The sequence below is a fragment of the Rhipicephalus microplus genome, unplaced genomic scaffold, assembly GCF_043290135.1.
Source record: "Rhipicephalus microplus isolate Deutch F79 unplaced genomic scaffold, USDA_Rmic scaffold_20, whole genome shotgun sequence".
Lineage (NCBI taxonomy): Eukaryota > Metazoa > Arthropoda > Arachnida > Ixodida > Ixodidae > Rhipicephalus > Rhipicephalus microplus.
This window is the reverse complement of record NW_027464593.1, coordinates 7,562,621-7,589,065: the sequence shown is the minus strand read 5'-3', so window position 1 is coordinate 7,589,065 and position 26,445 is coordinate 7,562,621. Positions and strand designations below refer to the sequence as shown.

Here is a 26,445-nt window from a genome sequence, read left to right as displayed (position 1 = left end):
GATTTCAGAAGTGCAGGGGCCTCTTAATTAAGCGTGGCATAGCCAGCTTTCGAAAAGCGCGTCCGTCACAGCTGGTGCTCGAGCGAAGAATAAGCGCGCCATATCTTCTGTCAGGGCGTGAGCCACTCTTGCCATCGACTGATTAAGTGCAGGTGGTCTTAATCCTTCATACAATCATGAAAAAGTTACACCAAACGAGAAAAATATCCCCTGAAAAGTGCTGCTGCATGCTGTAGCGCTCTCAGAACAACTTCATCGTATATGTCAGAGGTCTCCAACTCACCCCTGTTAGCGGGGCAACGTCTAAAGGCTTAGTCCCGCGAGGGCTGGCATAGCGAGAGGAGGATTGACGGGAAGAGGGTGCAGGCGAAATTTGAACAGTGTCAGCTAAGGTTGCAATTAGAAATTAGGTATTTACGTGTGTCATATTTTGGTCACCAATGAAGGAGATGTGCCGCATGGTTTCGAGAAACGTAGCAATACTGATCTCTACAATTACACCATAATGGAGGCCATATAAAAAGTTTTTATTACAATAGCTGTACAATCATTAAAATTACACACTCATAAGGATGTATTTTTTGTCCCATGGGCAACACGATTGTATGTTGTCAAGAAACACCCTAAACAATCAGGTGTTTAGAAACACCCTGAAACCGTAGGTTGTAATGAAATGTTACACCTTGTTTTATTAGCTATTTATAAACACCCCTAAATTATGGATGTTGGATAAAGCTACACCCATGCGAGTTGAATGCAACACTAAAACCCCCTTGAAACGATGGCAGTTATATGGATAAGCATACTGGATCAAATGAAGCGCAATTAATGAGACAACAAAAGCAGAGACACCGGAGCTGAAGCTTAGTCTTGTTTGTTGAGGAGAGTCGTTTATAGCACTTCATTCCATTAAACATGCATCACCAACTGGCCCAAGGCTCAATTTCTCTCAGGGAGAAGCACATATGAACCCTCTCTGCGGCTGACAGGGAAGAAGGAAGATACTGGTGTCACCCACTGCACTTATACTTGCATGCATGCAGCTGATAAAATAAGGTGCCGTGGTCTTGAAGGAGCTGCTTAAGACCAGTGTATATATGTGTAGGTAGACTGGGCCGAAAGCGACAAACTAGGATGCGGCAGGCACTAACACATACACAAACACACACACACACACACACACACACACACCACACCAAAGTAGTGCAACATGTAGCGTAAGGTTCAACCGATTATATTACCGACGCGAAGAACAATTAAGTCCATGTGCTCACATCTGCCTTTATTCTAGAAACAATGCAAGTCTGACAAACAGGACTCTGATGGCATTCTGCAAAATTTTGAAATATCTTGCGCGACCAAGTTTTTTCTCTCTATACTAGGAATTCATTGTTTTTGATACAATAAATCCGCACAACTTTCAAAAACAATTGCGCTAGTTGGGGAAACGACTGAGAGGTATGGCGTTGATTGGCACCTATACAATAGAAAAAACATGTAGAAAGAGTAAGCGAGTTTCCGAAGTCACACTACAACCTATTATATCTCGCAGTATTAATTTCGACATTAAAATTGAGAACATTCGACAAGGTAGTGTAATTGGGGTTGTAATATAGTAATGTTAGTGTTGATATACTTCTAACTGCAAAACCACAGCTCGTCACTGCTGCTTGTACAAGCATCTTCAGCTGCTGAGATGACTGGTGCCTTCGAAAGAAGTTGGGCGAAGCTGTTTTTTCTGTACAGGAAATTCAATCCTGGAAACCTAAAATAAATACACAGGGAACAATGACTGAAATGTCACAAAAAGTGCAGCATACAGTATGCACCCTGCATAACTAACGCTTTTTTATGTGTAAGTATAAATTGAGTGCATAGCAAGCAGACTCACCGACATCGGGCTGTACTGCAGTGAGAAATGCTAGAAAATGTATGCTGAGGAATAAACGTCATAAATAAAGCGCTGTGGCAGAATCATTATACCTTTCGTGCCGTAGATATGAACCTTATTTTACCCTTTTAGCTTGTTTATGCAGGCCAATAAAAAGGTGCTGCTCCAAGTTGATAACGTTCCATTAGCTGTATGCATCGACCAATCTAAGTGAATGTCAAGTTCTATGCTTAAGTATGCATCAACACAGCTGCTAGTGCATTTCTGCAAATCTACCACGGTACTCATTCGATTATTTTATTAAAAGGAATAGAGTACCACGCGCAACAACATATACATATTTTATCTGTATTGCAAAAAGCACAATGCCACTGAGCATACATGACGGTATGCGCATTGAGAAGGTATTCAGTGCAGGTAACTTGTGAAATTAAGTACTATACAGTTACGCGTTAAAATGCGAATGATACTAGTGTTCTTTAACTTGCTCACATTGATACGATTATATAATGGAAGAATTGGCTATTAGGTCATTCCACGTCAGACGTCCCAGCCATTTTGGCGACCATCTAAATTGTATTCGAAAAAAAAAATGCGCTGATTTTACTGCATTAAAAAAGCCAACTGCAAGAATATTTGACAGACAAAATATTTTTGATGACGTGGCTGCCTCCTGAACTTCCCGGAATCTTGTCTGGATGTTTGTGAAAAAATTATTTGTTTGTTTGTTTGTAGCCTCGAATCCATGTCTTATACTCACTCTGGGGGATTGGCCAAGAGAACATATAGTCTCATATGGGCGATAACCGCAGTATTGTTTACAACAAAAAAGGAAAAAAAGTTGTATAATGAAGACAGTATGTTTATACAAAAGAAAAAAACCGAAGATTGAGATAGAAAAAAAATTGACAAAAAGTAGACACTAATAGCTATACCTTGATTTGGGGAGCCGACCAGACAGCTGGTTTTACCAAACCCGATTATTTGGTATGTCACGGATTTATCCAGATTTGAATATTACTTCTCAACCTGCTATTTTTAGGTATCTGTAAACGTGGGCTGTACGTTGAAAGACGTTTAGAGTCTTGAATAAAATTACACACCGCATCGAATGCATCTTTGTGGCAATTTCCCAAAACAGAGGTACCAAAATTTAGAACCATTTCTCTGGTTAAATATAAACCTAGCTTCGCAGATGGAATATCTATAGGTCTTTTCCTAATTAATGCATAGTTCGGACATGAGCCAAAATAATGTTCAATAGTTTCTGATTCTTCGTAAAACGAACAAAGGGGAGAAAGTGTCAGACCAGCTTTGTGTAAATAAAAATTTAATTGGGGGACGTGGCACCAGAATCAGTAGATGATAATTTCAAGTTTTTTTGATTGACTCCAGTGGGCTTTCTATTGAAATTTGAGGTGCTGAAAATCTGTTCATTGCCTGATATTTTCTAAACTATCTGTAAAAATAGCGAATTTCATATATCTAATTCCTGATAAGTATTCTAACTAGGGAAATACTGAAATTACTGGTCCAACAAGTGATGCTCGTGCCAAAGCATCTGCCAATTCATTTATTTGTAATCCGCAGTGACCTGGGTCCCACACTAATTTCAGGAGTTTCAAGTGCGGCGGTGCTAATGTTGTGGAACGCTGCTCGGGCACGAGATTGTTCTGAGGTTGTCAGGGCTGCACACACCGAAGGTGAGTCTGTTAGGATAATTGCACTAGTCTCGGTTGTAGTAATTTTTCGAAGAGATAAAATATAAGCTACTTGCTCGGCTTTAAATATAGGAGTGAAATCTGGAAGCCTCACTGAAAAAGACCAGCAGAGGAAATTAGACGCAATTCCTACGCCTGCCTTTTCATTGTTGACAGAAGCTTCTGTAGCTATTACATTGTTTGTTTCTGCATGTGCCAAGTAATCTTTCATTGTAGTGGCAAAAAATCTAAGAGTTTGCAACTTGGCTTGTGGGGGGAAGATTTCATCGTACTCTATTCTAGTGTTGAGGGTTGATAAATTAGTTTTAGTTACTGTGCTAATGTTTACATTTATGCTATCCAGTTTCTATTTAGCAAAAACTATTTCAGGGGTATGAAATCAAGGCGATTGTGCAAGAAAGAAAGAGTCAGGGTCGCTGATAAATGCGTACTCTGATCTTCGCGCCAGTAAACTGTAGAACTTTGAGAAGGTATTAACCGTTAGAATGCGGAATCGACCGAGGAGTGTTGGCAATCGCGCTTCTTGGTACAATACATTATTCGCCACGAACCTGGGAAGTCCGAGGCATATTCGCAGGTCTTCTCGTTTTAAATTACTAGCGGCTTAATTTTATAACCAGATTATTTCATAAGTACCTCTTTTTCTCTGTGACAAATTTGGTCTGGAAGTAAAGTGAAGGGCTTGCGTAAAGAGTTTGAATCTCAGTAATATTAATACCATTTTTAGACCACACACGCCTCAAATAATTTAGCCCAAATGTGTTATATCTGCGTTTTTCTATATCAATACTGCACTTGAATATCGGATGAGTGAATATTTATTCCAAAAAAGGTATATTTGAAGAAAAAATATTTTAGAACTCTCAAGCTGTCAAACTTTACAAGAAAAAATTGCGAATTTCACAAAAAAGTTGTTTTGTCTATGTTCAGACGCAACTTGCACCACGTGGTGGTTGAAATAAAATTGACTTCTACCTAAATTGAAAGCAAATAAACAGTTATTACCTGTACCGGTTAATAAACAGTTAATAAACTCTACCGATCGAGAAGCCACGCGCACCACAGGCTCACACACGTAAGGGATTTTAGCCAACGCACGCAGTGACATGTAAGACGATACCGCTCCTTTTCCCGTGCTCTGCGCCCGGGCATACAGCGATCCCGGGCAGCCATGGTTGTCTAGGCGACGAGACTTCATGGCGTCGGTGCGCTCTCAGTTCGGCTAGATTCGGTTTAACGCTAGCACCGGCCCTCTACTGATAGCGTGGGCGCTGCTTTTTTTTTGTAGCAGTGGTATGTTGCGTTATACTCGATCTTCAACAGTGCATCTCAATCGCAGTGAATATTGTGACGGTGCAGTGCGGCCAGCCCAAGCTACTAGTCAAAACGCGTATTTGTAATATTCAGGAGCAATATTTAGCGCACCTTCACCGACCTAATGTAGTGAATACTGGTAAAAAAGCTAAGCTGATGCTCTTTGCTTAGCTCTATGGGTCTTTAGGCACTGCAAATTCAGGGTCACGCTCGCGATATTTTATCAGCACTTTCATTTAGGTAATGACAATGCAACATTGCATGCATCGGCCGTCCCACTATTTGATGAGAACATATTGCCACGTGCGTACTGCTAGGAAGACGAAGACGAAAGCGCATACGCGCATCTGCACGCTTTTATGCAGCAAGCAATAACAAAAAGAAGGGGAACACTCTGGCGCGCAGTAAATAAAAATACTGACCTGCTGCTACTTTCTCAACCTGTTAACTACTACTTCTGTCTTCACGTTGCGACAATACATTTGTACTTAGCTTACAGTCCTTGGAACAAGACCGCGGCTGAATGTTGTTTTTCCACTACGTACAAGCTCAAGGCTTTGACCAAAGCACGTCTGCTGGGGAAGTTACATAAATAAAAGGGGATACACAAAAATAAAATAGAGAAAGAGAGAACTACAGAATGCGTTTTGGCTCCCACGAGGAGAGTTTTGTTCGCAATTTAGTCCACAAGGCTCCCGTCATTGTGAGTAAGGCTGCGTCAAGGTCACCCAAATGTCCTTATTCTGCATTTTTTATGGTCGGTGTACTCTTCCTAATTTCCATGACGCACTTTTAAGGACACTTGAAGGGGAAAATTCTCTACTGTAATCAAAGAAAACGTGCGTGCTAAAAGTACATGATGTCAATGTTCGTTTTTAAGGGTTGATGATGATGATTAGTGGAGTTTATTGGCGCAAGGACCAGATGTGGCCAAAGAGCACCAGAGCGATGATATTGAACTGTGCATTGTGCAATGTAGATAAAACAGATGTGACGGGGCTGTAAATGGGCCTAAAAACAGTCGCTATAGGTGCGTAAAAATATATGCATAGTAAAATTATGGCAATCTCAAATGATGTGTGCTATGGAGACATAAAGTGGTTTAAAAGTGATATGTATGTGAAATACAAACTTGGCATGGAGCACCAGTGCCTCGACAGAGCGCTTAAAACAAGAGCTTGGAGGCCTGAGCTTATTGAAAGCTGCTATCACAGCGGCATCCTCTGAACAGAGGGTGCGCTATGAACCTGTTGGGCTAAAACATTCAATACTACATCCTTTAAAAAACTTAAAACTGATTTTGCATCAAAAAGCGGTTCTTCACCGAGAAACATAGTCGGATGTAAAGGAAGATTATATCGGTATGCTAAAGCAAAATATTTCTTTCTCTCACTTTCAGCTTCCGGACACTCCAGGAGGACGTGGAGGACGGTTAGCCTCTCACCACATCTACCACAAGTAAGAGGTTCATCGCCAGTCAGCAGAAAGCTATAGGTGCCATAAGTGTGTCCTATTCTGAGGCGACAGAATAGGACATCAGCTCGCCGTGTTCTTGTAGCGGAGGGCCAGTAACCCAACCGCGGTTTAATCAAGTGAAGCTTATTAGTTATTTCTGTGTCCCACAAGCGTTGCCAGTGGTTTCGTAGTTTCTTACGTAGGAAGGGTTTCAAATCTGTTGCAGGGACAGTAGCTGTGGGGTTAATAGTGCGCAATATAATTGACGTGGCCATTTGGTCAGCTAACACATTGCCCTCGATGCTTCTATGGTCAGAAAGCCAGCAAATAGTAACATGCTGGTTGGACATATATGCTGTACACAGAACGGAATACAGCTCAATTATTACCAGATTTCTGAATCTGAAATGGGATCTTAATGCATTTACGACGCTTAACGAGTCTGTGAATATAATTGATTTTTGTATGTTTGATTTCCGTATATGTTTCACAGCCGACAATAGTGCATAACCCTCAGCCGTAAATATACTTGTTTCCGGATGCAACACACCGGATTCCGAGAAGGATGGTCCGACGGCTGCATAAGCCACCCCGGCATGCGACTTAGATGCGTCAGTATAAAACTCTACGCATGAGTAGTTGGACTGGAGTTGTCCGAAATGCATTTTAATATGTGCTTCTGGTGCATGTTTAGTGATTTCGGCAAAGGAAGTGTCACAATGTATGAGCTGCCACTGCCACGGCGGTAAATGTTTTGTGTTGGGCATAGGACAAAGTTCTAGCAGCGGAACACCCATTTCCTCACTTAAGCTTCTCACACGCAAAGAGAGCGGCTTTCTCGCTGTGGGTCGATTATGGTAGAGGGTGGCAGCGGTCATATCGTTTATAGCTGGATAAGAAGGATGCTTTATGTTTGCGCGTACCTTTATAAAATCGGTGAAACTGCTATAGGATCGCTGCAGGTGAAGTGACCACTGATTGGACTCTACATAGAGACTCTGGATCGGACTTGTCCTGAAAGCACCGGTTGCCAGTCGGATACCCAGATGGTGAATGGGGTCTAGGATTTTCAAAGCACTTGGCGTTGCGGATTGATAAATTATAGAGGCGTAATCAAGACGCGACAAAACAAGGCTTTTGTACAAGTTCAACAGACACTTCCGATCGCTACCCCTTGTTGTACGTGATAGGAGCTTTAGGAGGTTCATCGCTTTCAGACATTTCATTTTTACATGTTTAATATGGGGAATAAACGTGAGCTTAGAATCTAAAGTGGTTCCTAGGAATTTATGCTCGCTGCTCACAGAGAGTTGGTCTCCCTTGATCATAATGTTTGGTAGTGGCATTACCCCTCGTTTGTTGGAAAAGAGTACGCCAGTACTTTTCTGGGTGTTTATTTTAAAACCATTTTCATCGGCTTATTTGGAAAATTTATTCATTCCAAGCTGCACTTGTCGTTCTCAGATAGACATATCGCATCATTTGAAACTCATCTGCACATCATCAACATACACAGAATAAAACATCGCGCTTGGAATGACTGACTGCAGGGAGTTCATTTTTACAAGAAAGAGTGTGCAACTATGCACGCCCCCTTGCGGAACTCTTGTCTCTTGGGTAAATGATCTAGAGAGAGCATTTCCCACTTTTACGCAAAAGGTTTGGTTAGACAGATAACTTTTAATTGTGTTTAGCATGTTCCCATGGATGCCCATGGCGGCAAGATCGCGTAGGATCCCGAATCGCCATGTGGTATCATACGCTTTCTCCAGGTCTAAGAATACCGAAAGTACAAACTGCCTATGAATAAATGCATCTGTGATGTATGTCTCTATGCGAACAAGGTGGTCTATTGTCGACCTCCTCTTTCTGAAACCACACTGAAGGGTGTATAGTATACTGTTACTTTCTAGGAAGTGGGTTAAGCGCAGGTTTAACAGTTTCTCATATAGTTTGCATAAACAGCTTGTTAACGCTATTGGCCTGTATCTGGCGGCCAAGGACGGGTCTTTGCCTTGTTTAAGTACCGGGATGACTATCGCTTATTTCCATGACAATGTAATATATCCAGCTTCCCACATGGTATTGAAGAGGGTTAGGAGTGTTTTCAGTGCTTCTGGGTGAAGATACTTGATCATTTCGTACGTTATACGATCGCCACCTGGCGCCGAGTTGTTGCAGTACACAAGAGATGCCTTAAGTTCAGCTAATGAAAATAGACAGTTGTAAGCTTCCCTGGATGTACGTTTAGATTTAAGGGGTTGCCGCTCTTGGCGTTCTTTGAATCTTAAGAACGTTTCTGCGTAGTGCGATGCACTTGAGACGTATTCAAAGTGTTCGCCTAGGCAGTCCGCTTGCTCCTCCAAGCTCTCTCCTAGGCTACTTCCCAAAGGTAGGGGGTGTGACTCCTGACTCATTAACTTGTTTACCCTATTCCAAACCTTCGTTTCGTCAGTGTAAGAATTTATACCGGAGATGTACCTATTCCAACTTTCTTTCTTTGCAACACGACGCGTTCTTTTGGGTTGGGACTTAACCTGTTTGAAATTGACGAGGATTTCAGCCGTTGGGTGATTTCGGAGTAGTCTCCAAGCTTTATTTTGTCTATTGCGCGCTTTCCGACAATCGTCGTTCCACCATGGGATGCGACGTTTATTGGTCATTCCGTTGGTTTGCTTGATACATTTCACTGCAGCGTCAATAATAAAACCTGTTAGGTAAGCTACAGCATCGTCTATATTAAAATCAGCAATCTCATCTCCGTATAAAAATGTAATTTCTCGAAAGAGTTCCCAGTTGGCTGACTTGGTGTTCGAGCGAGGAAAGTCAGGCGAGCATGTATCTTCTTTTGTTAACTTTAACAAAATCGGGAAGTGGTCACTCCCAAAAGGGTTCTTGGGAACGATTCACTCCAGATATGAAACTATAGCACTCGAGACAATACTCAGGTCTATAGAAGAGTATGTGTTGTGTGTAGTGCTATAATACGTTGGTTCTTTTTTGTTTAGTAGACATGCACCTTACGAAAACAGAAAGTGTTCTATTAGGCGTCCTCACGCATCTAAACAAGAGTCACCCCATAGAGGACTATGTGCATTTAGATCACCAACGACTATATATGGCGGAGGAAGTTCATCAATGAAGCTTTGAAATTGTGTCTTTGAGAGTTGATAGCACGGGGGAATGTAAATAGAGGTAATTGTTAGTAGCTTCCCGAACAGTACTGTTCGGACAGCAACTGCCTCAAGAGAAGTTCGGAGGTTTCATTGCTTACAGGCAACACCTTTATCAACTATCCATAGCGACACCGCCCGACGAAGCGGCAGCGTCGTCACGGTCTTTGCGGAAGATGGCATAAAGCTTTAGAAAGTTTGTGTGGACTTGAGATGTGTTTCCTGAACACACAGCACCTTTGGAGTATGTTTAATAAAAAGTTCTCTAATATCATCGAGGTTATGGAGAAGTCCTCTCACATTCCACTGTAACATCTGTGTATCCATTTTAGATGTGTTTTGTGCTGTGTGCTGAAGGATGAAAAGTTAGCTCACGGACCCTTTCCAGGGGCCATGACACGAGATTTTTGTTTTTTGGATCGGTCGACGGAGTGGCGCCGATCCTTAGGTGCTGGCTGCGCCCTCATGCTCGGTGTTGTGTCCATTGCCTCTTGCGAGGCGCTGGGCATGCGCTCTTGCGAGCGCTGCATTTGTTTTGAGGGCCTCGCCTCTAAAGACAAGGCCTTTGCGGCCCCCAGCCCGGAGGTTGGTGGGTCTTTCTTGGATGGCGGAGCAGCGCTGGATGCAGCCGCCGAGGGGGCGGATGGCGTCACCGCTGGCTCACTACGCGTGTGCCAGACGGGCGCCAGGGGCCGTCGTGGCGATGCCCCCAGACGCGCCACTTTGGCAAAGCTAGTTTCTGGTAGGCACGACACCTGTCTTTGTGCCTCCTTAAATGAATTGTTTTGTTTTACTTTAATTGTGACAATTTCCTTTTTCTTTTTCCAGCACGGGTATGACCGCGAGTATGCGGCATGTTTCCTATTACAGTTCGCACAGTGAGGAGAGTTTTCACAGGCATCTGATGTGTGCTCTTCAGCACTGCATTTCGCGCAAGTTAGGCGGCCTCGTCAGTTCTGTGAACTGTGGCCGAACCGCTAGCATTTGAAACATCGGAGAGGATTTGGTATATATGGCCTCACTTGAAGCTTGATATACCCAGCCTCAACGGAGTCGAGCAGTACACTTGAATTGAAGGTGAGTATCAGGTGCTTAGTCTGGATTTCTTTGCCATCACGCCTCATCCTAATTCGCTTCACGTTGATGACAATTTGTTCGCTAAAACCCTCCAGGAGTTCAGCCTCCGTAAGCCCTAACAGGTCATCATCTGGAACAACGCCACGGGTGGTGTTCATGGTTCGGTGTGGGGCTACTATTATTTTGGTATCTCCAAATTTCACTAGATTAGGCAGTCTCTCATATTGTTTCTGGTCGCGGACCTCCAACAGGAGGTCACCACTTGCCATTCTCGTTGCTTTATATCCTGGGCCAAAGATTTCCGTCAAAGACTTTGATACTAGAAAAGGTGAAAGTGTTCGCACTGATTTGCCGGGTGTGTCAGCGTGAATAACATGAAATCGGGGAAAAGATACTTTCTGGTTACCAAAAAACTGGAAAACTTCATCGGTGCGCCCTCTTTTCTGAGGGCGATCAGGGAGTGGGGGGAAAGAACAAGCCATATGTAAATGCTAACTTTCGGCAGCGGCGCCAGCCACCCACCATGGAGTCCTACAAGGGGACGCTGCAGTGTCTGTAAGTACAGGCCCCGCAAACGCCAGCTGTACGCCACCACTATAACCGAATATGGTGTATCCAAGGTAGGATAGCCACACAGGGTTAACCCTTGCCGCCAGGAAACACGGAAGTCAATGGAAGTGAGTAGAGGACAGGAAAGATTTAAAGTGAGAGGAAAGACGAAGATGTGAGGTGGAGACAGGAAAAGGCAACTGCCGATTCCCCCCGGGCGGGTCAATCCGGGGGTGCCGTCTACGTGAAGCCGGGGCCAAAGGGGTGTGTTGCTTCTGCCGGGGGGCCTTAAAGGTCCAATCACCCAGCGTCAGCTCAACCCCCAGGATCCCCTTTTCCCGGACACCGCAAAGCCACACACGGCTAGGCGCGGGAGGGAGTCAAAACTGCCCCGTTAGCTCGGGTCCATGGTGTCGCTACACACCAAACGCCTACTTGCGCCGGCGTACCTGCGGGGCGTTTTTAAGGGACCTGATGGCCTGCTAACGTGGTGGTTATGGCTAAACAACTGCGTGGTGTTGCTTTTTTTGCAGATTGCGGACGTTTTATCTTCAGCTTTAAAAGCTTCGACCTTATGGGGGACGAGGGGAGGGGTTAGTGTTCTATGCATGGCTACACCAATATGCGCAACAATATCTTGTTCAGGCAAATCAGTCCACTTTGTGAGTGTTGACTAATCGCGCAAATGACACAGATGAAAGAAACAGATACAAGAGCAGTGGCTCTTACTCTATTGAACAAGCGGTGCTCCTAATGTATCTTCCATCTTACAGTAGTTTGTGTGCTTTATCGATGAAAACTGCGTTTCGGTCCCATTACTTCTTGCTTCGATTCATTACTATACCCGCAAGCAGCTGGTTGTAGGAGTAATGTATTTTAACAGTATAAGCAAAACTGCCCGAAAATGTCGTGCATTTGTAACGTTTTAGGCACGTGTGCTCAGATTTGGGTGCACGTTAAAGAACCCCAGGTGGTCCTAATTTCCGGAGCCCTCCACAACAGCGTCTTTCATAATCATATGGTGGTTTCGGGACGTTAAACTCCACATATCAATCAATCATTTGTAGCCTTGTTCATAACACCCCAAATATAAGGGTGTAAATTGAATGTTTTGAGGGTGTTTATTCACGAACACCTCAAATTTTAAAAATGGAGTGTAAAAAGGGTGTTTATATTGGCGCTTTCAATGCGTACACCCCTTTTGTGTCTTTTGGGGTGTAAATATTTCTGGAGTGTATTGATTATGTCAGGGTATTCCGGTGTCACACTTGTTGGTTCTGAGCGAAAAATTATGAACTGGTGCATGAGTCATAGATGAAAACCTCCGTCAATATCAATCACAATATAAATATTTGTGTGACCAAATGACAAAAAAACCCAGGCCGTTTGCGTGGTGAGCAGGTGTTCTGCCATGCACAGCCAGCGATCTCCTCAGAATTTTAATGAAAAGAACATTCTCTGCTTGAAAATGCGGTAAAAATTGGGTTCATTCACTAAAACATGCTTCTTATGTATACGGGCTTCACCGGAAATGTAGCATCGCAATGATATTGCATGTCACATGCCTACATAACGATCGGGCATAAGAACATATATCATAATGACTTTGTCATTTGAAACAGGTCACCCACCAGGAAACACATACGTGTTTCTTCGCGTACAACCACATAATGGGTGCATAGCAAGTTTGAAAACCTTTCACACACAAAATTGCTGGATGTTTAAGGTTTGCTACACATTACATAAAATGCAGCCTTCGTGAAAGCTTCACTGACATAAGCCACAATTAACTTTATGAATTACATTTTAGTAACTCGCAAGTTAAACTTCATAGTAACATTATAAAATGAAAAGTATGCACTGAGTGGGTGGAGTACACCCTAGGAAGAAAATATCGCAACCGCGTTCCATTCTTATAGCCTAAGCTTATGAGTCTCTCAATTTGTATTCTGTGGTTATGCCTACAGCATAGTGAGTGCATTGAGTGGCTCATAATAAGAATGAATATTGCAAATTACGTCCATGAACAAAGTTATGAACGCCGTTCTAGAACAAAGAGATATGGCCGGCAGGCTGCAAAAAAGGTGTCCGATGGCCGCGTTCCTAAGGCCCCTCGTTTATGTGACGTGGATATATTGATTTGATTTACATGTAGAATTTAATGCCCCCAAATTATCATACGATTACGAGAGACGCCGTTGTGGAGGGCTTCAAAAATTTCAACCATCTGGGGTTGTTTGACGTGCACCCGAATTGGAGCACACGACCCAACACCACTTATGCCTCTATAAAAAATGCAGCCATTGCAGTAGGGAGTAAATGATATGACCAGCGGTTGCGATGTGCACATGTGCTTGTTCAAGATGCATTTATTGTTCATTATCAGGGGGCACTTACTTTGGTACAATAGGCACTAGTGTCACCTTCCCGAGCTTCATGTGAGTTCTTCGCCGGCACTGCTTTTTGTTTATCCCCCTGCACTTAAGGCTATATAACGTGGCAGCAGAATGCGAAAGACCTGGTTGATTGGCAGAGCGTGGGAGGGTCATATGCCCTACAGAGGGCAAAATGGGGTTGATGAGGGGAAGCAACAAGTACGAGGGGAAGCAACTCGTCAGTAGTGGGATCCCTTGAAAAGCGAGAAGAAAACTTTGCCGTAGCAGCCTTATCGCGTCAAACTTGTACAGGGATTCGATTAAGTTTCAAAGGTTCATCACGTTCGTAACTCTCATGCCTAGACTGGGCCTGAAGGCGTTGGCGTGTGGCATTTTTAAGGCGGCCTTTTTCACAACAAGGCTCTTTCTGTGCATCGCTAAATGCTCGATTGCCTCCACAGTAGCGGCAAAATAAATCCCCCCCCCCTCGTGGTAGTCTAGTGGCTATGAATCTCGGTCGGTTGCGGCGGCTGCATTTGTGGTCGAAAATATTGGATCCCTCCAATGTGGCGTCTTTCATAATATTACGGTGGTTTTGGGACGTTAAACAACACATAATGTTCAATCAGTAGAGGCAAACTGGAATTGCCAGTTCTGGGCAGGTATTGATACGACCACGCACGCAGCCGTATCAGGCACGGTAAAAAATCATTTTTTCACAGAATGTTTTCATACGGTTTACACGCTTCCGACCTATGTTGATCAGGAACCGCTGGCAACAGCACACTTGTGTGGCAGTTTGCAGCCATTACGTCTACTAAAAGTCGCGCCTTGTTCATTGGTCGAGCGCGAATTACATTGCACGTGTAGCAAGTGTCTCCCCTGATAAGCCTATTGGTGAAAAATATTACGCTCTAAATATTTGCACTTGAGTTTTTTTTTTATTTTCACCTTTGTTTCAAATGGTTTTCGGCCACAAAGCTTCTCCAGAATGCTTACCGGAAACTGCGCCTCTCAGAAATGTTCATGATTATAGTAGACTGTTTTGTTAAAATTATGCCCACTTCGCGAAAATTTTCAATTTATTCTGGAACCAACGTATTCGCTAGGGGTAACGCCAGAACGTTCCATGGCAAGAGTATGAACGTGAACACGCTTCGCCGCTTGTCAGTTGATCGACGGCCAACGCTCTGCTCGCCGCTACCAGTGCCAGTGTCTTGCTGTAATATTTCGTTTTACGTAGCTACAATAGGGCTGAATAAAGAGTTTATTCTTCAACCTACTGTCTGCTCCCTTCGTCGACGTCACTACCCTGTGACAGCTAGTGAAGGTGCTTCCCATTCCATGCACCGAGCACCTCCCTCCAGCTGCCAGCCGAGCCTACAACGTCAAGGGAACATCTTTCCCAACGCTAAGCAGCGAGCCAGCTGCTGGAAGCAATGACACCTACTAGAGTTCCGGCCTCTACCTGACCCAATCCGGAAGACTAAAAGCATGAGCTTGACCACTTCGACGATGACAGCCCCAGTACCACCTTCACCTATGCTGCTCTAGCAACCCACAGAGCGTCCCACTTTCCGGGGATCATAGATTAAAGACCCAAAAAGCTGCCCAGAGACTTACGACAGAGCCACCGTCTTCACCAGCTCGGACACCGACAAAAAACTGCGTCTACGTTTACCCAGAAGACGCCGCGAAGACATTGTTCGAGAACCGGGGACCCACCCTATGAACCTCGGATGTCTTTTGTACGACGTTCCTGAGCACTTTCACGTGCATCATTTGCAAGTAACGTGCCACTATTGCATTGGAGACGCGTGTTAAACTTCCCAACGAAAGCGCGAACGTCTTTGTCGAAGAGTTTATCCGGCTCTTCCGTCAAGCCGACCCCAACATCATCGAGGAGAGGAAAGTGAGCTTCCTTATGTGGGGTGCGAAGCAAGCACTCTTCGCCGGACTGACCATAAACACGTCAAAGACGGCCGCTGAATCTGCCTTGAAACGATCACTATAAATAAACGCTCGAGATGGGGACACTGCGGAACAACCGCAGCTTCTCGGCTGCAAGCTACGCCGACGCCTAAGCGCTAAGAACCACCGACCTCTATGAGATTATCCGAGCGATCGTGCAAGAGAAGCTGCGGAAATTGATACCTTCAGCTCAGCCTCAAGTGGACTTCATCACGAAGGTCGTGCGCAAGGAGACTCATCAATCGCTGGGCATTCTTCAGCTTACACAGCCGGAGGTGCAAGCCATGAGCTATGCTGCAGCAGCCCGCTGTCGGGCCAATTCTCTACGCCCAATTCAAGACGCCGCGTTGCCATAGTTTTGCCGCGAGACAACATCGCCGCCCCAACCGTCGTACACCAGCTGCCAGCCGGCCAGTGATACACGCGTAGGAAAGCTGACGCTTCGCACGCTCCCGATCATCGCCCACTATGCCACCGCTGCAGGAAAGCTGGCCACACCTACTGCTGGTGCCAGTGCCGACAAACCTGGCTACGCGGTTTCGACGTGAAACCGCGTAGCCAGATTTGTCGTCAGAATGAAAGCTTCGTGTTTTGGCTACGTGGTTTGACCTTTAATGCCTAGTTCACTCTGAAACATGCGCTATCTACAGCGACCGAAATTTCCTTGCTGCCGAAATGCAGCGTCGTTCGCACTGGACGCGCCCCGCACTGGCGAATATGCCATCTACTACGGGGCGAACGCGGGATGGATGCGCTGTCACCCGGTTGTTGTCGCGGCTCGCAAACTCTACTACGCTATCCGGTGGTGTATACTTCGACGATTCTCGTACGCAAGAAGCACGAAAAGACAGTACTGCTTACTTTACTGTCAAGTGGCTGTCTTGTAATGCACGAAGAGCAGAAAAACCACTGACGCCAGCGGCGTTAGTGGGTTCATTTTGCTCTGTAAGACCGCAACAAGCTCGGTCACGCCAACAGCAAGCTCGGTCACCTCTTTCACGAAATACGGAGGCGAAACAGGCACAGAGTAGGTTAAACTCCCGTTGGTTTCAACATTCAGTTACGTGCACTGCGGCATAACAAGTGAGTAGGGCTTGGCCGCCATTTCTCGAAATTCCTTGACTAGTGCTTCTATTGGTCCGCGGTGACCGATTCGGCGGCAGACGCTGCAAAAATCGGTCCGGGAGTGATCGGCGCGGAGAGGGCCCTTTCGGCGGATCTCGCCGCCACCGAACCGGATTCAGAGCACTTTCGGCGGCCGGAATGCTCAGTGTGAACGCGGCCTAAAGCGCTGTAAACGGTCTCAAGATATCGCCGACTACCTCACAGGAGCACAGTGGACGCCCTGACGACTTTACCGTTCCACGTTGCCAGGCTACTACATGTCATAACGCCGACAGTAGACGAGCCCTATGCGGCGCCGCTCCCGAGCCCACACTCGGAAAACTAAGGCCACTAACTGAGGAAATTGTGGTAGCCGTACCACGAACTGCTGAACATCCTCCGCAGCCGACGACAACGCTGCAATACTTTAACATTGCTGCAGGCATGTGACCCTTGGGATGCACTTCCTAAGTCTATACGGCGCTGTTTCAACCTGGGTTCTGACTCTATAACATTAACCTCAGATACCAAGCTACCGACCTCCACAACACCAAGGAGTTATGCATTATATGTGCTGGAAGACGTAGTCACTATTCCGCTTTACCGAAGCGTCATCAATTCAATCGGCACCGAAACCCCCACAGATTTTCAAGACATCATCGAGGGCAACAAGCACCTGTTTCTTAGCCATCAGATTCACGTCGCAGGAGGCATCGCTGCGCTGAGACATGGGAAAGTGAAAGAAATGACCAACTTCAGCCAAAACTACAGGCACCTCAGCATTTTTACGACGATTGGCTCCGTAGAAGAATTTGTTGGCGCTAGTGATTCACCCTCACCGAAGCTTCCGAACTTGGCTCGACAAATCCACGTTCCCAATCTGATTTCGACGTGAAACTGAACTTTTTGAAGCATAAGGAAGAACAGCTCAAGGCCCTGCTCCTTAAATACAAGGGCTGGTTCTCGTTGTCGCAAAAAGTCGCCAGACTCAAATGGCGAAACATTGCATCATAACAGAGGAAAGTTCCAGAGCACTATGGCAGCGCCCCTACAGAGTTTTGACGCGAGAACGCGAGGCCACAAAAAGACAAGTCGACGAAATGCTGACGACATTATTCAGCCGTCGAAGAGTCACTGGACGTCTTCCAGGGTGTTGTCGTAGAAAAACTACGGAACCCTGCAGTTCTGCGTCGACTATCGTCGCCTACACTAAGTGACAAAAAAGGACGTTTACGCCCTCCCGTGTGCCGACAACACCCTGTAACGACTCCACAACGCTAACTGCTTTTTGTTGATGGACCTCAAGACTGGCTGTTGGCGAATTGATGTCGACGAGAGACGGAGAGAAGACTGAGTTTATAGCACCACATCCCATCGTCGAGTTCAAGGTCATGCCGCGGTCTTCGCTCGGCACCTTCGACTTTTCAACGCGTTATGAATACAGTGTTAGCAGGATTAAAGTGGCATACTTGTCTCTTTACTTAAGCGACGTCTTCTTGCTTTCGTTGAGCTCTGACGAGCATCATCGGCACCTTGAAGTTGTACTCCAATCCATCAAGACCTCCGGACTCACGCTAAAGCCAGAAAAGTGCCAATTCACGTACAAAGAGCACTTGGCCCTATGACACGTGATTTCCAAGTCTGAGATCCTTCCTGATCCACGGAAAACAACCGCCATTGACGACTTCCCGCCGCCCACCAAAAAGAAGGCCATGTGCCGATTTCTCGGTCTGTGCGCGTAGTGCAAATTGTTCGTATAAAACTTCGCCCGCATTGCTGAATTGCCCACTAAGCTTACCAGGATTGACGTCGAGTACAAGTGGGAAACATCACAGGAGAGAGCATTTCAAGAGCAAAGACGACGCCTGCTGTTGTGTTCATTACTCGCGAATTCGGATGAGTCCCCGGGACGCAAATAAACACTGACGCAAGTACTGTAGGACTCGGCACCGCTCTTGTGCAGAGAACTGAATGACTGGAAAGAACCATCAGTTGTTCTAGCCGGTAAATCCGCAAGCCAGCGGCGAACTATTCTACAGCAGAAAAGGAGTGCCTTGCGATGATGTGAGCTACATTACAGTTCCACTCCTACTTTTACAGCAGGCCCTTCGAAGTTGTGAGCGACCACTGCACCTTGAGTTGGCTAGCTAACTTGAAAGACCCTTTGGGTAGCCTCGCGTGGTGGAGCCTGAGACAAATTCGACGTTAACGTCGGTTACAAGTGTGGAAGAAAATACTCTGACGCCGACTGCCTCTCTCGAGCCGCCGTGGAACCACTTCTGCCGGATGACCCGAATGATTACTGCTTCTTGGGAAACATGTGCCGATGACTTCACCGAGCGACAACGAGCTGACTTAGAACTCAAGAGCTCTGTGGAATTCCTCGAGTGTAACAGCACCACCGTCTCGAAGGTATTCAAGAGCGGACTGTCGTCGTTCTTCTAGCAAAAAGAAGTTCTCCTAAAGAAGAACTTCTCACCACTTCGAGCTAAACACCTTCATGAGACCAAAAGTACTTCAAGCCCTGCATGACTACCTCCCGGCTAGACACCTTGGTCTTTCCCGTATGCTCGCAAGAATACAGGAAAAAGTACTATTGGCCATGATTCGCCGCTAATGTCACTCGTCACGTCAAGACATGGCGAGATTGTCAACGACAAAAAACATCACCAACAAGACCAGCAGGCTTTCTTTAGCCGATTGAACCACCTCCACGACCGTTCCAGCAAATCGGTATGGCCCTACTGCGACCGTTTCCTACGTCGACTTGTGGCAATAAATGGATCGTTGTCGCCAACAATTACCTCATCCGCTATGCCGAAACAAGGGCCCTGCGTATAGAGGATGTGCTGTTGATGTTACGAAGTTCTTCGTTGGAGACATCGTACGGCGTAATGAGCACCAGAGGTCTTCATCGCTGACAGAGGTACGGCCTTCACTGCCCAGTTAACTCAGGCGATCTGGACATACAGCCACAGAAGCCACCACCACGCTACAGCGTGCCACTCACAGAACAACGGCCTCAATGAGCGGCTAAAAAAGACGAGCGCCGACATGTCAGCCATGTACAGTACGGTTCACTGTTAGGGGGAACACGTGAGCGTGCGGCAGGTGGTCCGCTGGGCGCTAACTGTTGGGCGCGATTCAGAAAAGTTGAGAATGCGCACAGAATTTTCAAGGAAATCGTGCGCTGCGTCGTGTGCAACTTCCCCGCCCTAGCGCTCAACGCGCGCTAAAGCCATGCTATATTGTCACGCAGTAAAGGATGACGCAGTTTATTGGAGCGAACCTGTGCTCCCCTAACAACTGTAAAAGTACACAGGCGGCAAAACAGCGGCCAGCAAAACGACGGGCACGCTAGTGAGCGTCGGCGATCGGATGACGCGGCATCGGCTGTGCGGGAATTTATATCCCTCGGCGCGAGGGTTTCTCGAATAGTCGAATTGCATCGAGAACGCCGTGATAGCGTTTGTTAGAAACGCTGTTCGTTCGAACAGCGCCTCCAACAAACAACTCTTGAAGCGTTGTTTCTATTGAACAACGCTTGAAGCGTTCTTCGATAGCGTTTGTTCGAAACGCTGTGATAGCGTTTGTTCGAAACGCTGTGAAAACAGCGATTGCACAGGCCGGCGCAGCCAGGCTGAAAAAAACAAAACACAAATAAACAAACCCAATGCATGGTTCGCGGCATTACCCCCCCTCTAAGAGTGCATCGACCCGATGCTAACATAAGGGACAGTCCACAAAAATTAAAATAAAATTTCGTCATCGTCCGTAGAAAGGTTTTAAGCAAACCACATGGACGACTTCGGGCCGCGTGCGTCGTCGTGATGTACGGGAGTCCCCATCGGGGATCACTTCGTACGTTAGTTCGCCAACACGTCGTAGAATCTGGTAGGGTCCGAAATAGCGTCGTAGAAGTTTCTCACTGAGTCCACGTCGTCGAATGGGAGTCCAAACCCACACACGATCTCCAGGATGCAACTCGGCGTCGCGGCGTCGGAGATTGTAGCGTCCGGCATCCACGAGTTGCTGGTCCGTTATACAAGCTCGAGCGAGCAGACGGGCCTCCTCCGCACGTTGGAGGTATCCTTGGACGTCGGCGTTGAGGTTGTCGTCTTCTACGTGCGGAAGCATGGCGTCGAGCATCGTGGTCGGCCGTCTTCCGTAGACGAGCTCGAACGGTGTCATCTGCGTGGTTTCTTGAATAGCCGTGTTGTACGCAAACGTGACGTACGGGAGGACTTCGTCCCACGTCTTATGTTCAACGTCGACGTACATAGACAGCATATCCGCGATTGCTTATTGAGCCGTTCCGTTAGTCCATTCGTTTGGGGGTGGTACGCCGTCGTTCTTCGGTTATTATCCGGTGTTTCGCCAAAGGTGTCTGACGTAACTTCGAGTTCGAGAAAAAACACTCGCTGTAGCGACGGAGCAGCTCCAGTAATCTGTCCCGATTTTCTTGCGACAGCCCCGGGTTCACGTCGAAAGGATGTGGCAGCCTGGAAGCATCTGCGCGTGCGCGTTCAAAGGTGGCGACCGCGATCACCTGACTCGCTTCTTGCGTTTCTTCGAGGAACGCAATTGCAGCGCCCATGTTTCGATGCTGGTGCTCCTCGGTGAAATTGGTCACCAAAACGTGGGATCTGCGTTGCTTAAACCACGCAATGCCTCTTGCGACAGACACACCGCGGTCTAGAAGCAATCATTGGTCAGTCTCCACGATAGCATCGACGTCAGGAGCAGCAGCTTCACAATAAACGGCGATCATCAAGCTTGCGCGGGGAGCACAGGCTCGCTCCAATAAACTGCGTCGTCCTTTGCTGCGTGACATCTGGTGGAGGTGCGGGGTACATGAATTCTAAGCCATTGCCAAGCCGACAAGCACGCCCAACTCGTGTCAGCCGCCGACAGCAAGGCCTTCAGCCAGAGTTCGGACTGCTCCCGGATAAAAAAAGGAAAGAAGACGTAAAAAGCACGATGATCAACGCAGGCACCATGACGAGCGCTACCAACCCTAACGTCGTTCTGCAACAACCTCGTGAGCCCCCATCATTCCGAGTATCTCCTGGTGAAGACCTGGAAGAGTGGCTGGAGAAGCTGGAGCGCATCCGCATCTTTAACAGGTGGGATGACGAAGAAACGTTTCGTCATGTCTTCTTCTATTTGGAGGATGCAGCTCGAACGTGGTTTGAGAACCATGAAGGCTTCCTAACCAACTGGACTGTCTTTAAAAGCGAATTCCTCAAAACATTTGCTACGGTTGTGCGGAAAGAACGAGCCGCCTTTTTGTTGGAGACGCGAGTGCCACACCCTCACGGAGGTGTTGTACTGTTCGCTGAGGAGATGAAGATGCTGTTCCGGAGAGCTGACCCCGAAATGGCAGAAGAGAAGAAGGTGCACTTTCTGATGCGGGGAGTTAAACAAGAGCTCTTCGCTGGACTCATCCGCAACCCCCCTAAGACCGTCGCTGAGTTCATCACCGAGGCTTCGATGATCGAGAGGACCTTGGATATGCGTTCGCGGCAATACGATAGACCACTCAACACCCGTTTCGGTGAACCCGGTAAACGCCCCCGGATTGGCGACGGAAGACTTGCGGGAGACCATCCGCGCCGTCGTTCGTGAGGAACTGAGGAAATTGTTCGCAGCAACGCCGCAGCCCCAAGTCACCTCCCTCACTGACGTCGTCCGCGAGGAGGTTCAGCAAGCACTGGGGAATTCCACGCCGTCGGAAGCACCTTGCGAACCACAAGCGATGACCTACTCCGCTGCTGCTCGTCGACCCCGACCCGTCCCAACCCGTTATCAAGAGGCCCCGCCGTACCGCCGCCCAATGTCGCCCGCCCGACCCCTTGTAACCCGAAACCAGGCGCCCAGGAAGACCGAGGTGTGGCGAACGCCAGATAATCGTCCGCTGTGCTACCACTGCGGAGAGGCCGACCACGTCTACCGCCGCTGCCCGTACAAGAGGCTGGGTTTGCGTGAGTTCTCCGTCGACGCACCTCACCCGCGAGCCGGCCAGCGCCCATTTGAGATCGAAGAATACCTGTCGAACACCAGCCGTACCATCCGGTTTCAGCCATTCACCGTCGCCCTACCCGTACCAAACCCCAATCGTCGCAGCCATGCTGACTTCGCCCGTGGAAGGTCCCCCAGCCCACGAGGGAGAAACTAAAAGCAGCAACTTCTGGAGGTGAAGTTGCACAACGGCGAGAAAATGAAAACCCTCCAACGACGCAAGACCGTGACTCACGACATGCCCTCATCACGACGACCCGACGACACCCTGACGAGACCCCCGAAAACGACGACAGCTACGCTGCGCGACGCGTACCCGAAATGACGAAGCCTGCCGCTGAGAAGACGACGATGACGACGCATAGTGCCCGACCATCAACACGTGCAAGCCGCGATACGACGCCCTGACGCACCCGAAATTCGAGGAAAGCGGCATCCGACGTCCAGTTGTCCATCGACGGCCTTGACGTAGTCGCCCTCATCGACACGGGAGCCGGCTACTCGGTCATGAGCGGGTTATTCGCGTCCAAGCTAAAGAAAGTTACGACCAGATGGGACGGTCCGCATATACGCACAGCAGGAGGCCACCTAGTGACCCCAAGGGGAATGTGCACATCGCGCGTCACCATAGACGGCACTACGTACCCTTCGGAGTTCGTCATTTTGCCTAACTGCTCCCACGACGTAATTCTCGGAATGGACTTTTTGACGGGCAATGGCGCAATAATTGATCTGCAGACCAGGTCGATAACGTTTTCTTCCGATCACTCCACGACGCCGCAGCCGAACCTCGGACACCGTGCTGCTGTAAGGATCGCCGACGATCACGTCACCCTGCTACCCCGCACCTCCACCAGATGTCACGCAGCAAAGGACGACGCAGTTTATTAGAGCGAACCGGTGCTCCCCTAACAACTGAAAAAATACACAGGCGGCGAAACAGCGGCCAGCAAAACGACGGGCACGCTAGTGAGCGTCGGCGATCGAATGACGCGGCATCGGCTGTGCGGGAATTTATATCCCTCGGCGCGAGGGTTTCTCGAATAGTCGATTTGTATCGAGAACGCCGTGATAGCGTTTGTTAAAAACGCTGTTCGTTCGAACATCGCCTCCAACAAACAACGCTTGAAGCGTTGTTTCTATCGAACAACGCTTGAAGCATTGTTCGATAGCGTTTGTTCGAAACGCTGTGGTAGCGTTTGTTCGAAACGCTGTGAAAACAGCGATAGCACAGGACGGCCAGCCAGGCCGAAAAAAACAAAACACAAATAAACAAACCCAATGCATGGTTCGCGGCAATATGTTTCAGCGATTGGAAGAATGCGGTTATGCTCGTTGCGTGAAGCACCAATTTCCTTGTCGGTTATCAAAGGTAGCCGACTGGTTCGAGCGTTCTACAAAGCTTACGACTAACATTTCTGTGAACATTGATACTGTAGGTTACGCAAGTAACGGTAATTGTTATCGCTTTCACGGAATGACACAGTGGCACGCGTAATTTTTCGCTGAACAAATTTTCTGTGATGCCAGCTTTTATATCTGACGTGGCCAAGGCACCTGATGATGAAAGGGTTCTCGTAGTCGTCCTCTACACTTCTATGTAGCTTCTTCTGGTAAAACTTCTATAATCATAAATTCACATGATTTTGAACGTTTTCACTAGTACTTGCCGGGATGTGCAAGAAAGACCCAGAACATCCTTATGTATCACGCTGTATTGATCCTTCGAAAAGATTAATCCTCAAGTGCTTTCTTAACTCACCACAATGATATGTGGCTTATGATGCTCGATTGTTGGCCTGCAGGTCACCTTATCAAATCCCGGCCGCAGCAGCCACTTTTTCGATGGAGGCGGAAATAGTCGAAGTCAGTGTACTTTGTTTTCAACCCCACTGGATGAAATATCTGGAGTTTTCCACTTGGTTACTCATAAACGCAACGGTGATTTAAGATATTTAACCCCGACATTACATGAAGTGTTTATTAACATGTATCTCAAGATATTTGCATTGCTTTTCATTGTATATTGCCTTTATTCGAACGTCTAGCACTGTAAGTGTCAGTCAGTTCGTTTCAAAACTGCTGAGACACCACGGCGAGAAGCAACCTGGACCGTTCGTGTGCCTGCTCACTACCTGACGGGTCACCGGCAGGCCAGCGGTGGCATGAATTGCTCCGCGGAAATAAAAGCGCTCGGCAGGTGTAGGGGTGGAAAGTAGCAGGCCAAATCGAACAAGCACCGTCTTGTTCGTTTTTGCCTGCTACTTTCCACCCCTTCGATTTCACCGTCTTGGCGCTTATATGCGCGTGCGCCACGTTTACAAATCTCGCCACCAGTTCGCGCTACGCGGTCCACGGCCACACCTTCGCGTGTTCCCCTTAAGAATGGACCGTACTGTGCGTCAATGTTGAACACAAGACAACGGACGCCATCCTTCCGTACGTGACCTTGGCATACAACACGGTAGTACTGGAGACGACGCAGATGTCACTAAACATGTTAGTCTATAAAAGGAACACGACCACGACACTCGACGCCGTGCTATATACCAAACGTTACTGACGAAGAGAGTCTTTACGTGACTGTAAACCTTCAGCGCACCAAAAAAGCCCAACTCGCCCGCCTCCACATCAAAGACCAGCAGACAACCGACAGCCGCTGTTACAGTATTCCACGACACTTTGTAAAATACCAGCCCGGCGACCGCGTTTTGGTATGGACGCCAATACGTCGACCTGGCCTCAGTGAACTACGTCGACCTGGCCTCAGTGAAAAGCTTCTGCTGTGGTACTTCGAACCGTACCAGGTAGTTCGACGTCTCCGTACCCGTGACTATGAGTTTGGCTCCGACGGCATCACGAACTCTCAACGGCAGCGTGCGTGACCTGTAGTAGTTCAACTCGTGCGCCTCAAGCCGTTTCTTGCTTGTTAGCAAACTTAAGGACTGCGTTGTTGTTTCCTTAATATTGTGCTTTATTGTTGGTGGTTGTTTATTATTGCGTTTATATTGCTTAATTGATAGTTCTTATTGTTTTTCCTTTGCTGTTCGGTTTTAGGCATCAGGAAGAGCTGTGCGTTGATCTCCGCGCATTGTGTTTGTGAAAGTGGTTGGTGGTTACGTAGACGAGAGGCGACGGATGGCGTGCCTGCGTTTTGGGGGATTTCGTAGAGAGCGGACGCGTGATTTAACGCAGAGTTTTTTTTCGTATTACTTCTAAGAATGAAGAATTTCACTTTTAAAGCTTTGGTTTTCGCAGCCTTATTTCACACTCTTTCACAGACTCCTACGAAATTCCAACGCTAGCGGCCGTTTCGGTAGTCTGCATCTTCCCCTGCTCCATCCTTCTTCTATGTCTTGGCCCTCCTTGCAGTTCCGAATTTAATTACGGTGGCCAACTGGTTGAATTTAGTTCGACACTCCTTTACGTTATCCAGAAGTTAGTACGTATCCGAAGCAGTTTTGAATACAGCAGTGTACTTACGGCTGAGACGATGTGGCATCTTTTTCCAATCACTTTACGAATCAATTCTGCCTATTCTGTGTTCTTCTTATTTGCTGTTGTCGTCGCTGTTGTTCCAGTGATATTTGCCGTGCTTGTTGTTGCTGTAATTGTCGTAGTTGTTCCGCAGCGCGCCTTAAAGCTTCTTGCTGAGCTCTTTGTTGTTGACTGTTTTGCCCATTCGACCACATTGGCCAGGGCATTGGTTTAGCAAGTCCCGACAAAGGAATTTTGCTGTCAAGCGTAAGCAAAACAATGGCAGCTAAAAGGATTGCAGAACTTGTGCTGTTGGC

The 26,445-nt window shown here is 47.2% G+C and overlaps 1 long non-coding RNA gene across 1 annotated transcript; it reads right to left on the bottom strand.

Moving 5' to 3' along the window:
* Positions 1-1,261: 1,261 nt before the first annotated feature.
* On the bottom strand, positions 1,262-26,445 carry LOC142785272 (uncharacterized). The gene is made up of 2 exons (XR_012888906.1): positions 26,135-26,445; positions 1,262-1,765 (listed from the first exon to the last, which is right to left on the bottom strand). It is a non-coding gene; the product is annotated as an uncharacterized LOC142785272 (long non-coding RNA).